At 34.6% G+C, this 18708-nt stretch overlaps 1 pseudogene; it reads right to left on the bottom strand.

Moving 5' to 3' along the window:
• Positions 1 to 278: 278 nt before the first annotated feature.
• On the bottom strand, positions 279 to 18431 carry LOC116142997 (annotated as a pseudogene).
• Between the last annotated feature and the right edge of the window lie 277 nt (positions 18432 to 18708).

Below are 18708 nucleotides of genomic sequence, written 5' to 3'. Positions count from 1 at the left end.
TATTTGAATTTCAGCCTAGCATTAAATTGTTTGTTGCAAATTTGGAGAATATTGCATAAAATTGGGATTTTTCCAATTAAAACCCGTACTGTAAATCAAGCATAACTTTTATTATAAATAGAATCTTTTTTCAATTTTAGTGTCATTGGAATCTTTGTTGAAAAATCTTTCCAATGATATATTATTTGTCAAAAGCGGAGTTACGGTTGCAAAGTTATGGTAGTTTAAAATTTCGGTTAAAATTATCGTTAGGGAAATTTTGGTAGGCATTTATGACACTAATTTGGGACGAAAATGTCATTTGGGGTGCCATCGACATAGGTCATACGTCCACATTCAAGTTTCCCCTCTAAAACGTCGAAAAAATGGCCAAAATCAGGCTGTTCAAAACTGCAGAAAATAGGTTTAAAAGTTGCAGAAACCAGGTAAAGGAGACCCGGTCAAACCGGATCAACAGGTCAAATCGACCCGGTCAAGGATAAAACACGTCAAACTGACCCAGTCAAAGTCAAAGGTCAACATGGGTCATAATTGCGTTTACAAAAGCATATTAAGGCAAAACCTTATGTTTTTTATAAGAAAGAGAAGTTTGTCAATTATTGTGCTATTCTAGTTAACATGTAACATGTAACCCCAAGAACAAACCTCACTTCTTAAGGAACATTTCTCTGAACTCATTATTTGACTTCAGATTCTCATCTTCCACTTCCCTAGATTTTGGATTTGTCAAGGGCACACCAAGTGTCTGACATTCCTTGGCATTGCAAATGTGTTCCTCCCCTTCAGCTAAATGTTATCACTACATTTATTAGCAGCACAGTGTGGCGCTCTAGACTCCCTGAAAGTCTGATTACTACTTTGCGTTGCCATTTAACCCAAAGGAGTAAGAAAATAAAATGTAGAAGTGGGAAACATAAACATGCAAATGTCTATAGACTGCATTACACTTGCTTGAGTCTTCTAAGCATATCATTTGCCATCAAAATGAAAAAATATGCTCTTAAACAGTTAGACTCTTTATACTTAGAAATTTAAGCAATTTTACCATAATTATGGAATTCAACCCTTCTGCAGGTTTATTTGAGACAGCGTAATCGTTTTTGGAAAGGACATTCATCTTAAAACCAAAAGCATAAGAACTAAATGATTGTTTGACAACGTGAAAGGAAGAAATCAAATTGAAGTTTTAGTGAGCACCCTTGAGAAATTTGATCAAAGAGAACGCACTACATTTAGCTGTTTGAATCTCCCTGAAGCATCAGTCATGCTGATCTCCTAGTCTCATTAAAATTAGTTTCTTAGGGCTAATTTCTGTGGTACAGTCCACATTATGCATACATATGTTGAAGTTTAAAGGTCAGGCAATGTTAAATAAGGATTTGACTGTAAGACTGATGTGCACATGGAAGGTCCAGTGGATAGCTTCCCCTTTTTCATTTGAAGCATAAAGCACAAAGAACATTGACAAATAATGAATGAGAGAAACAGAATCATACCCCTGACTCTCCGGTGAACTTGTCCCGCAGAATTCGAACACATTCAACCCCACCAATATTGATAAAGAATTTTTTTCAGATCTTCAAAAGTTGCCTGAAAAAAATTTAAAACCATCAGAATTATCTCTCTGTATTTGCCTAATCAGCATTAAAAAAGAATAAAAAAAATCTCTCTCTGAAGTGCGAGAGAATCTCTACTTGCCCTGAAGTTAAGGTTTGATAAAAATGCAGTACACTTGTTAGTGTATCCTTTGGCTCTTCCAGTGGTGGAGTCTTTGATGTGTGGTCATTTGGATGCTCTTCAAACTTGGGTTTTGCTTCGACTTCATTTTCTTCAGCTAAGTTCTGTGCTCGTCCCTTTTCTCTCCCATGCACTTTGTTTGGGTTTTGGGCAGTATTTTTCTGTAGCTTAGTTGGAGACTGTTCGTCAGTCATGTTCGAATATGTTTTTCTCTTTCCATTAACACTTTTCTTATGTGACTTCTCTTTCTGATCTATTAGTTCAGGAACAGATTTGACTTCCTGCTGTAACCTAAAAAATTGCAGCTCTTCCAAGTGGGGTGTAACCTAAGAAAGGGAACAAAGACAAGCATCTTTATGCATTGAGTTAAAATAGCAAGGATTGCATACATTCAATAAATACTAAGCAGATGTATCATAATTCAGTGACATCTTTAACAATGTTATTTAACAACTTGACCTAAAAGCTTAAATTGATAGTTAAGCATCCAACAACCATACTTAAAATTTAACACAATCTCGTGCACTGAACACCAACAATCACAACCATAAATATAACATAAATACAAATACAAATTTATAATCTAAATAAGAGCCTATTTGAGATAAATTTTAAATAGTGTTTTATTTTCGAAAACAAGGACTATAAGGAATTTTATGAAAATAAGTTTTTTATTAAAATAAGTTGAAATGTTTTCAAAATAATGTTTTTGCATATAATCCTAAAAAAATTGTGTAAAATTAGAAAACAAGAAAAATATAATTTCTCAGTCTTTATATAGTTTTTAACTTCAAAAACAATTTTTGAATACCAAATATATTTTCAAATATTTAAAATATTGAGATAAAACTTTTAAAATTTTTAATTGTAACTTAGTTTTTCAAAATTATTTTTGAATCACAAACCAAACTGGCCCAAATCTCATAGAGAGATTTAAACACAAGACTGTGTGGACCACCTTGCTACAATACTCTATTAAGTTATCACTTAAACTAAAAATTTAAACAGATAGGCAATGATCCACCAGTAGTATTTAAGCTCTGACAAGAGAGAAGCAAAGAGTTAATAATATGTACAGAGGCACATAAACACAACTCATTTCCAAGCACATCATTTGAGGTCATCAAAGACAACTACTAGCGTGGCACATTTTAGTCAAACACATATGGTTACTAGATAAGGCGAACATCGCAGCCAGCTAAAACATCATTAGTTAAACACTTCAATTGTTTTTTAATAAATCTATACATACTAATTCTCAATAGCAATGCAAATGCATCATACACATTAGACTAAAAAAAGAAATACGTGATTAATTGGCACTTAAAACAAATAAATTAAAACTGCAGCAGGAATGTGTACCTTCTGTGCAGCGTGGTCAAAATCTTCAAGTGTCCCGTATTCCCTCTCAAAACACAACCAATTGTGGCATATTTCCTGAATAACTCTATTTTTTAGGAAAATAATATATGAACAAATCCAAAAGGCAGTACATAACAATTGAAGAAAGTCACCCTGGAGTTGTGGACCCAAAAAAATATTTTCAATATCATAAAATCAAGAAGCAAGAATTGTCAATAACTTTAGATGATGTAGTGAGGTCATCAATGAGACCATATAATATGAATGGGAGCGGGAGCAGGAGCAGGAGCAGAGAGTTGGGAAACAATTCGATTAAATATAGTAAGGCCAATCAAGATAAGATGAAAATAGCAGGTTGACTTAAGCCATTTGTCTGGTTTCAGCTTCCATCAGCAACAAAAAAAGAATGAAGATAGAAATGTATGCATTGCAGATGACAAATATCAATTGATTAAATAAAGCTGCATCGTATACTACTAAAAGCAAAAATTTTCCTAAAAAAAAAATGAGAAGGAAGGAGGAAAAGACCAGTTTAAAGACTTTCAAATTTGAATCCTGTCCATAAATCAGTCTAGAATAATTGAAAGCAAGTAATGTAAAAGAATTATACCTCTGAACCTGTCCCACTAAATCTTTTATTGTAGCATCTCCTGTAGATAGACCTAGCTTCATTTAAATGTCCCAATTTAATTTCCATAGCTATATAACCTTGCTAGGCTTCTAACATTGACCCACTGCATAGACAAAAAGAAAGTTATATGGAAAAAATACAAAGATGAATCATAAATCAATCATATTGAACTATACAGGATAAGAAAGAGAAAATGATGAATGGGCCAAACTAGATCTTAACTAGGCTCTCCCAAAATCCCCAAGCTGCAACTTGATCTTTTCCCAAATTTAGCTCCAAATGAGCCTAATAAGTGTACAAATGCAACAAACCATATGTATTCTTCATCTGTTGAGATAAATAATCAAACTCCCGCTGAAAGGAAGAAACTTCATAGCTAAGCATTCAAGTATATATAGTACATCCAATCATACAGGGCCTGCAATTTCAATGGTACACTAAAGAGACATCAGGTTAATTGTTTATAAACACAAATATTGAAAACAGCCATTATACAACAACAATGTACTAGTTGAATATGACATGGAAATTTTATAAATTCACAGATCCATAAAGATATCTTCTGTGCATGCAACTCCAATGCTAAATGAGAATTTTTTTAGCAAAGGATCCTATTCCATGACAAAACAATTAACAAAGGTAACAATCTAACAATTAGCAAAAGCCATCTTGGAGTATCGAGAGTTATGCACTGTAACTTCTACATAAAGTGGCCATAATGGTACTATAACAGCACACTAAATGAAGTAAATTAAAAGACTTTTCTTCGGAGTCTAAGGGTAGAAGCACTTGATACACATACGTAAGAGATCTATGCCTGGACCTGAAAGAGTAGACTAGCTACAAGGTCCACATTTTCGTCATCTAAAATTCACCATGAATAAAGCATCTACAAATGTCTTTGAGAAGCTTCAAGTTCTTGACATTGAGTAAAAACAATTTTAACAAGGAAAAATGAACAGTATACATATGTGAACCTGAAACGTGTCCCTTATCAATGAAAATTCAGTGCATCCTCTTCTGCTCCAAGCAAAAGGATTCTTCGTCTTAAACCATCCACTCAAGTGAGGAATAAGTTTAGGTACTGAAACAAAGAGGGCCCGATTAACAAAGATCTTTAATGCATAAAATGTAGATGAAACAATAACAAGTTACAAAGAGTAGTAAGTCAAGCCTGCAAATTAGAGAAAAGATATCTTTACCTCCTCAATGGTCGAAAAAGTGCATAGAAGGGACTTCTCAAAGACCTGAATATGATGTAAAAATCTTTTTAAACAGGAGTAAACCTCTATATTTGTAAAAGGAGCAGAATGAGATTCCAACACTAAAGTTTGTGAAACTTCATTGCTCTTAAGCTACTTATAACAATCTCTCATAATTCTCAACAGATGACGGGTAACAACTGAAACTTACAGTAGATATCTCTTTCTCAGGTGCACGCCAACGTTCCAAAGCAAGCAAAGATCGAACCCAAAGATCACCAACCCAAGGACAATTTTTACTAGCCCTGGAATGAACATCCCGCACAATATTTCCTACCTGAAGGGAAAAAGAAATGATTAATTGCTAAAATTACAAATACCTGAAACATAAAGAATTGAAAAGAGAAAATATGAGTGAAACCTTCAAGGTTTTATCCAAATAGTGAGTATAATCAAGCCAGAGATCACTTGATACAGGAAACTCGGTAATAGCACATTCATAGAGAAGTTGAACACAGACTGGATCTCCAGAAGACTGTTCAAACTTCAAGTAGATCTACAAAAATTTAAAATTAAAATAATAGTATTAACACTTTAAAGAAGGAAAAAAAAGTAACCTATTGCCACATTGCAAGTTCTTATGCAAACCCCCACCCTCAGGAAAAGAAGAAGCAGAAGAGAAAGATCAAAAGTTTACATAAACTGATTACTTATATTAGAAGCAAGAAAGACCATAAGAAATTGAAATTATAATGAAATTTCAACAGCATCTTTGTTGATAAACAACTTGACCTAAAAGCTTAAGCTTGAAAAGGTAAGGGCACAACAATGGTATTAAGCTTTGTAACAGGCATGTTCACATGTTACATAAACCAATCCCAAATTCAGATAGAAAGACCAACCCAAGTATAGCAGGATGTAATAGATGGGAGACTCAAATCATGACCTCTACTTTAATATCATATTAAGTTACCGTTTAACCTAAATGCTTAAGGTATCATGTAAGAGCCCAGAATTATCATTTAGCTGTCTAAAACAATATCTGATAGTAAATGCCATATACCGTGAATTGTTGAAATTTTTCGGAGTCAGATATATCCTGCCTTGCAATCCATTCTTCAAAATCAGCTCAAGCATTATACATCTCCAATGCCTTTTCATACGCTGTGGCAACAGTAAAAGGAATCCCATCTAAATCACCCGATTCAACATCTTGAGTAGTCCCCAGTTCCACCTCCCAAGACTTGTAGGTGAGAAGGGTTGACCTTACGTTAGCAAGGGGAACAGACAACTGACGGTGAAATATACTTCGATGCGCTGAACCTGTTTTTCTTTTTCGTGCAAAAGAGCAGTAATTTTCCAAATGTAAATTTTGAAAACTGATACTTTTTCTTGGTACATAGTACTTCATAAGGAAATGAAAGAACAAAATTTATGAACTATACATAATGACAAAAGGAAGAAAAAAGGTTTCTAAAATAAACAAGGCATGCAACTTGAGCCATGGTTCTAGGAAATATAAAGGAAGACCCACAAAAGCGTTACTAACCATAATACCAAACCAGTAGGATGGAATAAGACTTTAAATAATCAAGTAAATTGATTAATAGAATGCATCCCTTTTAGGCACATATTCTGATAAGTTTCTAATATATATATTATAAATTATCACCTTAATGTTGGTCTCATCTATCGTATGGAGAATGGCTTACTCAAATTCCCCGTATGGTTCCCATATTTTACTGCCTTCAGCAACATGCACACCAGCAGCAATTATAGCATGCTCGAAGAGATTTCTTCCCTTCGCAATTGTAAAACCCCTTCCTAGCTGGGTATTTCCTAAGTATTCCTTGGCCATTAAGAACCTAGAAAATGCACGCCTAGGAAAGAAGTTTATTTTAAAATCCTATTTAAAGAATAAACCTGTAGTTTAAAAATATATATGTTTTTTTTTTAAATTTAATTTAATTTTTAAACTATATTAAATTCATTGTACAAGTCAAAAATATAGTTTCCTTTCTTGTAGTAAGTTATGAAATCCATAGTAATACTTACGAGAACATACACACTCTTACAAAATTTACTAGCAATTTGATTTCCTTTATTAACACAAACATATATACTCCATTATAACATGGACATATTTACTACATTATGAGATGTAAACATAATTACTACACTAAATACTAGCAAAACCATTCAAAAGTCATAATTAAAACATCCCTTCATGCTCATAGCGTCCCTCGGAATCCTCTCCCAGCTTCATGCCTTAATCCTTACCTGCAAAACATTTTAAAACATTTCGTGGGGTGAGCGCTAATCGCTCAGTAAGGAATATGGCCATTTATAAACTATTAAGGTTCATTATACATCATTATACAAGTATATTACTTAGGACCTTACCTACCTACAAAATATGACCTTCATTCTTTAACATAACAAGTTCATAAAACATATCATACACTTTGGACTTTTCTCATAAACATAAGTCATAACATAATCATACATAATATAACATAGAACATATATGACTTATGAAATATTCATGTACATGGCATGCTTATTTCTTTTGTCTTTATACTTGATGGTTTCATTAGTCTTTGTTATCCGATCGGATTCATTTAAACCATTACCTTGTTCTTGGTCGTCACCTCAAAGGACTCATGGTTTCCATAAGAATTCCATTCCTCTGATCTTGGTTTATACCTCAAGAGACTCATGGAATTCATTCTTTAACATTTCATAAATTTTTCATAAGACAACTAAATAAGCTATATGCATTACCATTATGAATGCAAACATATGGACTAACATATTCCATGCTCAATCATACTATATTCTCCTACTAAACTTCTTAACTTAATTCATTCAATTTCTCATACAATACAAAGAATTTCAGTAGTAAGATTATTCAGGGGTTTATTAGAATTAGAAACAAATGGGAATTTCCATTAAGAAGGTGGATGCCATACAGTTCGTTACTTTCAAGAATTTTTCCATTATCTTCTAATTCGAATTTATTTTTGGCTAAAACATAAAAGTTTTAGGTCTGTTTCTCAACTTTTTAACACTTCAAGAATCAACTCAATCGGACTTCTATAACTTCAGTTATGACTGATTCAGTGAAGCATGTACAGTATAAGTCTCAAAAAGCCAAATCCGAATTCTATTCATTTTAACCATGTCACCTTCATTTGCACATTCATATCATTTGCCATATCATTCTTAGTATAAAAGGCCATAAAAACCTCCCTTTTTACAGAACCAAAAAGTGCCAAAACATCGTCCAACTACAAATCTCTTAATTGGCATAATCATCCTCCATATGCACACATACACCAATCAACACACCCATTTAAACAATCCATAACCAAAACATAGCCTCACACTCATATTAACATAAATAAATGTAAGTTTCATAAACCCTAGGTGTTATAAATTGTAGTCATAAGGGAGATTTTTTTCCTTACCTTAGTAGTCAAAGCACAAGGACACTCCTCCTTAGCTCCAAAGGTTCACCCTTTCTACCTTACACACATAACCACTTATGAATTTCTCTTTTAACTAAAAGATCAGAACAACTAGGATTTTGAAACTCACCTTAAACCCTAAAATTGAAGTTCTTTAAGTGTGGATGGTGATCTCCTTTGAAAATCAACTTGAAATCCTATGAAAATTTGAGAATAAAATGCTTGAATTAGTGGCTCTTATGGTGGATTTGAGAGATGAAGAAGAAGATGATGCATTTCGGTGTAAAAGGCCGACTCCTCTCTCTTAAAACCTTGTAAATATTTATTCCATTGTTACTCTATTATGATTGGTCAATAAAAGTTAGATATAAGGGTCATTTGGCATAAATTTTTCATATAAGGGCGTGTTGGTCATTTCTACCACAACATAAAGATTAGCACTCATTTAATGCCATTTGACTTCTTTAAAACACTTAAGAATTAAGCAATCCCATTAGGTAAATGACTAGTTTACCCTTGGTGCACTTTTATGGACAATTAAATCATATGGATTTGTATGAAAAGACCATTATACCCTTGGTTACCATTTATGCCATTTAACCTTATCAATCAACTTTATGACCATTCTACCCTCATTTCTCTTCAATGACATTACCCCTTACACTTTATAATGGCCACATCTCAAAATACATTTAAATTGACCATTTTACCCTTCCATTCAAAAAAAGAAAATTACTTAAAAAAGTAAATTTCATACTTTAGGGCATCGGAATAATAACGCGGGGTTTACAATCATCCCCCCTTATAAGAATTTCGTCCTCGAAATTTAGTTGAAGAGGTCTGGATATCTTTCCTTCATATCTTGCTCAACCTCTCATGTCACTTCTTCTACATTATGATTCCTCCACAGTATTTTAACAAGCAGTACTTTCTTATTTCTGAGCTCTTTTATTTTTCTATCCAAAATATGAACTGGACATTCTTCATAAATTAGTTCATCTTTTAACTCCACTTCATTTGCTTGTAATATATGCGAAGGATCACTAACATACTTTTGCAATAGGGAAACATGGAAAACATTATGGATCCGGTCCATACTGGCTGGTAAGGCAAGTCTATAAGCTACTTTGCCCACTTTCTCTAACACCTCATATGGACTGATATATCTAGGGGTAAGCTTCCCTTTTCTTCCAAAACTCATTACCCTCTTATAAGGAGAGATTTTCACAAACACTTAGTCTCCTACTTGGAACTCTATATCCTTTCTTTTCGGGTCTGCATAGCTCTTCTGTCTGTCTTGGGCTTGCTTCATTCTCTCTTGGATTAATTTTACATCTTCTATCATTTTTTTGCGCCATTTCTGGACCAAGAGCTTGAGCTAATGCATTCTTTTCTCCTATTTCATCCCAATGTAACGGAGATCTACATTTCCTTCCATACAAGGCTTCATATGGTGCCATTTTAATGGTTGCTTGATAACTATTGTTATAAGCGAATTCAACTAGAGGGAGAATGTCACACCAATTCAACTTCTGATCAATACAACATACCCGCGACATATCCTCCAATATTTGATTTGTTCTTTCTATTTGTCCATCCGTTTGAGGATGATAGGCTGTGCTAAAATTAATCCTAGTACCCAATGCCTTCTGCATGCTACTCCAGAATACTGACATAAATCTCACATCCCTGTCTGAGACAATACTACTAGGTACTCCATGTAATCTTACTATTTCTTTGACATATAATTGGTCAAGCTGATCAGAAGAGATCTTATCTGTAACTGGAATGAAATGAGCAGATTTAGTCAATCTATCTACAATCACCCAAATGGCATTATAACCCCTTTGCACTTTAGGAAGACCTAAAATGAAATCCATAGAAATATCTTCCCATTTCTAAGAAGGAATACTAAGGGCTTGCAACAATCCTGAAGGGCGCCGATGTTTTGCTTTAACCTGTTGGCACACCAAGCATCTGGCAACATACTCAGTTACATCTTTCTTTAACCCTGACCACCAATAGCTCTTCCTCAAATCCTGATACATCTTTACACTCACTGGATGAGCAGTGTAAAAAGTACTATGTGCTTCTTCTAAAATCTTTTTTCTTAATTCAATATCCTAAGGAACATACACTCTATCTCTAAATTTTAGGATTCCATTCACCCATTTGAATTCTGATTCTCTGCCATCTTTCAATTGCTGCTCAATTCCTTTACTAAACCTATCATCTGCTTGTTTTTCTCTAATTTCCTCCAACAACTTAGACCAAACTTCAAATTCGGACAATTTCCCAATCTCCAACTCTATCCCCTCCTTCATTATCTCTTGTTGTAGGTGCTTCTGAAAGGTTAGCTGAGCGAAGGAGACTTTCCTGCTGAGGGCATCTGCAACTGCATTAGCTTTCCCTGGCTGATACATAATATCATATTCATAATCCTTCACCAACTCAAGCCATCTTCTTTGCCTCATATTCAATTCTTTCTGGGTGAAAAAGTATTTTAGACTTTTGTGATCTATGTAAATATTTTTCACCCCAAAGAGATAATGTCTCCAAATCTTTAAAGCAAAAACGACAGCTACTAATTCAAGATCATAAGTGGGATACCTCTTTTCATAGCCTTTCAACTAACAAGAGGCATAAGCAATCACCTTGCCTTTTTACATCAATACCGCCCCCAAACCATTATGAGAAGCATCAGTATAAATATCATAATCTACTCCATCCTCTGGAAGTGTTAAACTAGGAGCAGTAGTTAATCTTCTTTTCAATTCTTAGAAACTCTTGTCACAGGTTTCAGTCCATCTGAATGGGGCTTCTTTGTTTTGTCAGAGCTGTGAGTGGAGAAGCTAATTTAGCAAAGCCTTCCACAAATTTCCTGTAATATCCTGTTAAACCAAGAAAACTTCTAACTTCTTTTACAATCTTTGGTCTTGGCCATCCAATCACTACTTCAATCTTACTAGGGTCCACTGAAATACCCTTTTGTGAAACAACATGTCCCAAGAATGATACTTGATCCAACCAAAACTCACATTTGGAGAACTTAGCATATAAATTTTTCTCCCTTTGTCTTTGTAACACAAATCTCAAATGCTCTTCATGATCTTCCTTTGTTTTGGAATAGACCAGGATATCATCTATAAAAATTACTAGAAATTTATCTAGACAATCATGGAAAACCCTATTCATCAAATCCATGAACACTGCTGGTGCATTAGTCAATCCAAATGGCATCACTATAAATTCATAATGCCCATATCTGGTTCGAAATGCAATCTTGGGAATATCCTTGTCAGCGACCCTCACTTGATGGTAGCCTGACCGAAGATCAATCTTGGAAAACACAGAAGATTCCTTTAATTGATCAAACAAGTCATCAATTCTTGGCAATGGATACTTGTTTTTCACCGTCACCTAATTGAGCTCTCTATAATCAATACACATTCTCATCAAACCATCTTTTTTCTTGACAAATAAAATAGGAGCTCCCCATGGAGAATGACTGGGTCGAATGAAACCTTTATCTAACAACTCCTGAAGTTGTTTCTTTAACTCTTGTAACTCTGCTAGAGCCATTCTATACGGGGCTTTAGATATTGTTAATGTACCAGGAGCTAATTCTATACAAAACTCCATTTCCCTTTCTAGAGGAAGTCCTGGCAAATCTTCTGGAAATACATCTTCAAATTCTTGTACTATGGGTACATCCCGAACACTGAAGTCTGGAACCTTTTCTTTATTCACCACATTAGCTATGTACCTTGTACAACCCTTCCTTATAATCTTTATTGCCTTCATTGGACTTATCATCAGGCTGTGTTGATGACCTTCCCCAAAGTTGAAACTGTCTCTAGCATCTAAGTTAAACATGGCCTTCTTCTTCCGATAATCTATCAATACTCCATATTTGCTCAAAAAGTCCATTCCCAAAATCATATCAAAATCAGACATATAAAAAACAATCAAATCAACATTCAACTCATGCCCATCAATCGCTTATTTTTATAATACCATATGAGATAAAAGAATGGGTAGTGCCAGAATCAATCAGTGCATATAAAGAGGTAGAGTGGAATTGTAACTGACCAGTAACTGCAGATGGATTGGCTTCGACTTCTTTCTGAGCCACTGAGTAAACCCTGGTAGTTGAACCTCCAACAATCTGAAGGGAAGTAGCCTGAGTAACTTTACAGTCCTTTGCCATGTGTCCCAGTTGTTTATATTTGAAACACATATCGGTCCCTAATAGACAATTCCCTTTATGTTGCCTCCCACATTTTTGACAATGGGGAAGATTATTCCTTTTCTATTGTTGCTGTGGAGTCCTCTTATTCTTGCCACCCTTATTTTGAAATCCTTGCTGAAACTTTCTTTTACCTTTGTCCTCCGGGGCCTGGGTGGAATTCCCTACTTCAACTTTTTGAACTGTTGTCTGGCTCAAACTATAACTACCAATCATCAACTTGGGGTTCTCTATTCGCCTCTCCTTATTCACATAAATCTCTGCTCTCAATGCCCGTTCCAAGGCCTCACTATAAGTCTAGGGAGTTTGACCATCTACTGTAACAATCTGGGTAATTTTTGGGTGCAATCCATTAATAAATCTCTCTAACCGACACTGTTGAGTACTCACCATAGTAGGAGCAAAATGGGCTAAGGAGTTAAACATTGTAGCATACTCTCTAACAGTCATATTACCCTGCTTCAATTCTGTGAACTCTTGAGTCTTCATAGATAACATGTCCGCCGACTGGTATTCTGCTTTAAATAGCCGTTTGAATTCATTCCAAGAAAGAGCACTCATCACATAGGTATGCTCCATTAGCTTCCACCATACTCGGGCATCTCCTTTCAACAAATAGGAAGCATAGTGAACTTTTTCCTGGTCACTCATAGGAAATAAGGCCATTGCCCGTTCAACAATCTCTAACCACTCCTCTAACACTGCCGGTTCATTTGAACCACTAAACTCCAGAGGTTGGTGCTTTTGAGAAAGATTATAGATTGGTTCCACTTGTCCAGAAGGTGTAGCACCCATCAGCATAACTAGTTCGGTTACTGGATGTGGAACTGGTATTTAGAGCTGAGGCTGAACTAGTGGAACTGAGGGATTTATGTTCACTTGATTACTTATACTTTTCGGGGTAACCCTCCTAAAGGCCTCACTAATGGCTATGTTAATCATCCTGTTGATTGCAGCCTCATCTAAAACAGAAGCACTTTGGGTAGACGTAGCTGGTCCACTATTTGGGGGTGCATTGATAGTCGGTGCTACTGGCTCACTAGTGCCTGCTTCATTAACATTCTCCTCACCCCTCCTATTAACCTTTCGTGGACGCCTCGTAGCCATACCCTTTACTCACACAAATTTCAATCAACATTAGCTAATTCTATTCACTAAACAAGTAAAGAAAATACTTACAGCAATCGGCTGGAGAGAGTATCTTGGGGACGCATGAGGAATGATACTTCCATTACTTATAAAAACCATTTCCAGCATCAATTAAATATAAAATACTATAACAATTCAATCAAAACATCATTTCAAACACCCAAAATTGCTCTCTAATACCAATTGTAAAACCCCTTCCTAGCCGGGTATTTCCTAAGTATCCCTTGGCCATTGAGAACCTAGAAAACGCACGCCTAGGAAAGAAGTTTATTTTAAAATCATATTTAAAGAATAAACCTGTAGTTTAAAAATATATATGTTTTTTTTTAAATTTAATTTAATTTCTAAACTATATTAAATTCATTGTACAAGTCAAAAATACAGTTTCCTTTCTTGTAGTAAATTATGAAATCCATAGTAATACTTACTAGAACATACACACTTTTACAAAATTTACTAGCAATTTGATTTCCTTTATTAACACAAACATATATATTCATTATACATGGAAATTTTACTACATTATGAGATGTAAACATAATTACTACACTAAATACTAGCAAAACCATTCAAAAGTCTAATTAAAACATCCCTTCATGCTATAGCGTCCCTCGGAATCCTCTCCAGCTTCATGCCTTAACCCTTACCTGCAAAACATTTAAAAATTTTGTGGGGTGAGCGCTAATCGCTCAGTAAGGGAAAATGGCCATTATTAAACTATTAAGGTTCATATACAAGTATATTACTTAGACCTACCTACTACAAAACATGACCCTCATTCTTTGACATAACAAGTTCATCAGACATATCATACACTTGGACTTTTCTCATAAACATAAGTCATAACATAACCACACATATATAACATAGAACATATGACTTATGAAATATTCATGTACTTGGCATGCTTATTTCTTGGTCTTTATACTTGAGGTTCATTGGTCTTTGATATAATGGATTCATTTGACCTTACCTTGTTCTTGGTCATCACCTCAAAGGACTCATGGTTTCCACAAGAATTCCATTCTCTCGATCTTGGTTATACCTCAAGGACTCATAGAATTCATTCTTTAACATTTCATAAATTTTTTAAGGACAACTAAATAAGCTAATGCATTACATTATGAATGCAAACATATGGAATAACATCTCCCATGCTCAATCATACTATATTCTCCTACTAAAATTTTAACTTAATCATTAATTTCTCATCAATACAAGGAATTTCAATAGTAAGATTATAGGGGTTATTAGAATTAAAAACAAATGGGAATTTCCATTAAGAAGGTGGAGCCATATAGTTTGCGCTTTTCAAGCAATTTTTCCCTTATCTTCCATTTCGAACTGATTTTGGCTAAAACATAAAAGTTTTAGGTCTATTTCTGAAATTTTAATGCTTCAAGAATCAACTCAATCGGACTTCTATAACCTCAGTTATGACCGATTCAGTGAAGCATGTACAGTATAAGTCTTAAAAAGCCAAATCCGAATTCTATTCATTTTAACCATGCCACCTTCATTTGAACATTCATATCATTTGCCAATCATTCTAAGTATAAAGGCCATAAAAACCTCCTTTTTACAGAACCAAAAATGCCAAAACATCGTCCAACTACAAATCTCTTAATTGGCATAATCATCCTCCATATGCACACATACACCAATCAACACACCCATTTAAACAATCCATAACCAAAACATAGCCTCACACTCATATTAACATAAATAAATGTAAGTTTCATAAACCCTAGGTGTTATCAATTGTAGTCATAAGGGAGATTTTTTTCCTTACCTTAGTATTCAATGCACAAGGACACTCCTCCTTAGCTCCAAAGGTTCACCCTTTCTACCTTACATACATAACCACTTATGAATTTCTCTTTTAACTAAAAGATCAGAACAACTAGGGTTTTGAAACTCACCTTAAACCCTGAAATTGAAGTTCCTTAAGTGTGGATGGTGATCTCCTTTGAAATCAACTTGAAATCCTATGAAAATTTGAGAATAAAATGCTTGAAATAGTGGCTTTTATGGTGGATTTGAGAGATGAAGAAGAAGATGATGCATTTGGGTGTAAAAGGCCGACTCCTCTCTCTTAAAACCTTGTAAATATTTATTCCATTGTTACTCTATTATGATTGGTCAATAAAAGTTAGATATAAGGGTCATTTGGCATAAATTTTTTATATAAGGGCGTTTTGGTCATTTCCACCACAACATAAAGATTAGCACTCATTTAATGCCATTTGACTTCTTTAAAACACTTAAAATTAAGCAATCCCATTAGGTAAATGACTAGTTTACCCTTGGTGCACTTTTATGGACACTTAAATTATATGGATTTGTATGAAAAGACCATTATACCCTTGGTTACCGTTTACGCCATTTAACATTATCAATCAACTTTATGACCATTATAACCTCATTTCTCTTCAATGACATCACCCCTTACACTTTATAATGGCCACATCTTAAAATACATGTAAATTGACCATTTTACCCTTCCATTCAAAAAAAGAAAATTACTTGAAAAAGTAAATTTCATACCTTAGGGCATCAGAATAATAATGCGGGGTTTACAGCAATACCATCAGGTGAAAATTCACGTACAGATGGATCATATTCTTGCACAAATCTCAAGTAGTCACACCAAAGTGAGACAGACTACACCAGAACAAGTTCTAGTTGTTCAATTTTAAAGAACTACTTAGTTAAAGGGACTCCAAAGAACGGAATTAATATTTTTATCCCTTGATTCCACATATATGCAAATTCTAACTGAAAGTAGCAGGAACTTGATTTCCCACAAAAAGTAGGGAAAAAGATGACAACATGCAATTAAAACTTCCAAAATGTACTGCCACTTAAAAAAATAGATTTCCATTCCCAAGAAGTTTGAAAAAGTTTATCCTATCGCCTAATTTGGTAGAAAAAAATTGATGATGCATCTAAAAGGAACCATGTGCCTTTAAACACCATCACAAATTTAGAATATTGATATCCATTCTGAATTGCAAGGACTACAATCAGCTCTACCATACAAATGAAACCAATGAGCCATTTTGTCATTAATTATTACTTATTGGAATAATTGAGCCAGTCAAAAGTCATAGATCTAGCAAGCTAAATTTTTTTATCAGAAAGTTATTTTTAGGAAAATAACTAAAAATACCACAATTGAGAATTCTTAAGATCACTATGTTTTAATCCATAAGTCGAATAATACTACACATACATCATTCTCATACAATATTTCTCATACAACATTATGTGGCAAGATATGATTGGGTGAAAGTTTAATTTTAACTTTAAATTAGCCAATCATATCTTGACACATAATGTTGTATGAGATATGTTGTATGAAAATGATGTATGTGTAGTATTACTCAATCCATAAATTAATGCATAAAGTAATTCAAAATCCATAATGATAACAAAAACCTACTAGATAATCAGAAACTCCTCTTTCATAAATTTCTCAATCCCCAGAAATGCCTCAGGTCTACAAAGTTGAAGCAGAGCATCAGCAAGAAACTACCTTCAGCTAGACAGAGCGATAAAATCTTAAAGTATACCCAAAGCTTTAGTATCAGTCATGCAGAACAAGAAAAAATCAAAATCTTAAAAATTTAGCTGACCACCATTTTATTTTTTTGCTTTGGGGGTAACTATCATCAAGAGGTACACTTACTGATTTTCAACATTGAGCTTCATGTTTTGGACAAAATAATATACTTATACTAAGAGAAACGAGTTTTGCAAGAGGGCAAGCAAGCTGTCCATAAAAGCAATGACAAGAGGGAACTCAAAATCTATAAACAAACAAAATATCAGACAGTCGCAAATTATCAAAAACTAACCTCCCAAGTCAACCATCACTGCTTCCTAGTTGCAACATATGAAAAAAAAAAAAAAAAAAAAAATAGAAAGGAAGAAAGCTCAAACCTTCATTTCTTTTACTCAATTAAGTTGACATTTGAGCTAAGGCTCAGTAGATAGAAATCACGTAAACTTGAATTCAACATCATTTTCACCATTTAAACCCCAAAAGATAATCACTTCCTCCTTCCAAATGAATCCATTTAATTTTTCTCTTTATACTTTCTCTCATTAACCATAAACCCTAAGAGATCAAAATTTGATCATGAAAACAATAACAAGAACACAAAATGCAAAATCTAAAACACACCTAGTTGAAATAGAAGCTTCATCTCGAGCCCACTCTTGCCACATAACAGGAGTCAATGGAAAAATCTCATTCATAGCTTCTCTTGCTTGTCTCAGCTTCTCAATCTCACCCATTTGCTCAAAACCCTTATGTACTAAAACCACCAACAAAAACAATAAAAAAGCAAAACAATGTTAATACTAAAAACAAAAATCCAAGAACTAGGTATTGAAATTCATATTCAAATTGATATAAAAACGTACTTTAACATGGACTTCATAGTTGGAGGGCTCATTGGCGAGCTAGGACTCGATAATTTTTGCTGTGCTTCAACTTCCAAGTCTGAGTCACTTAACTCTTTCGAGTCTGGAGAGTTGGGCTCTATTGCTTCTACGTTTTCGTTAGTATCTACCATAACCGTGTCTGTGTATTCTTCTTCTCGGGTTTGATCTTCTGGTTCCATTCTTCTGCTTCGTTTGTTCTGTGTTTCTCTCAAGTGAACTTAGGGATGGGCGCGGGCTAGGTCGGGGCCCGAAGACCCCCGTCTCCATCCCCGTTACCCATTCTCATGACCATCCCTGTGGGCGGGGATTTTTCTAATGACCGTCCCTAACCCGTGGGGATGGAATCACTCCCATCCTCGCCTCGATGAATGGGGCTTCACGGGAAATTTCCCCCGAACGAGGATTTTTTGTGGGGGGATTTTTGGCCCGTGTAGATAAAAAATTTCCGCATGTTCT

This window comes from Pistacia vera, unplaced genomic scaffold, assembly GCF_008641045.1.
Source record: "Pistacia vera cultivar Batoury unplaced genomic scaffold, PisVer_v2 Contig423, whole genome shotgun sequence".
Classification (NCBI taxonomy): domain Eukaryota; kingdom Viridiplantae; phylum Streptophyta; class Magnoliopsida; order Sapindales; family Anacardiaceae; genus Pistacia; species Pistacia vera.
Note: the sequence above shows the minus strand (reverse complement) of the source record. Positions and strands in the feature narration are given on the sequence as shown.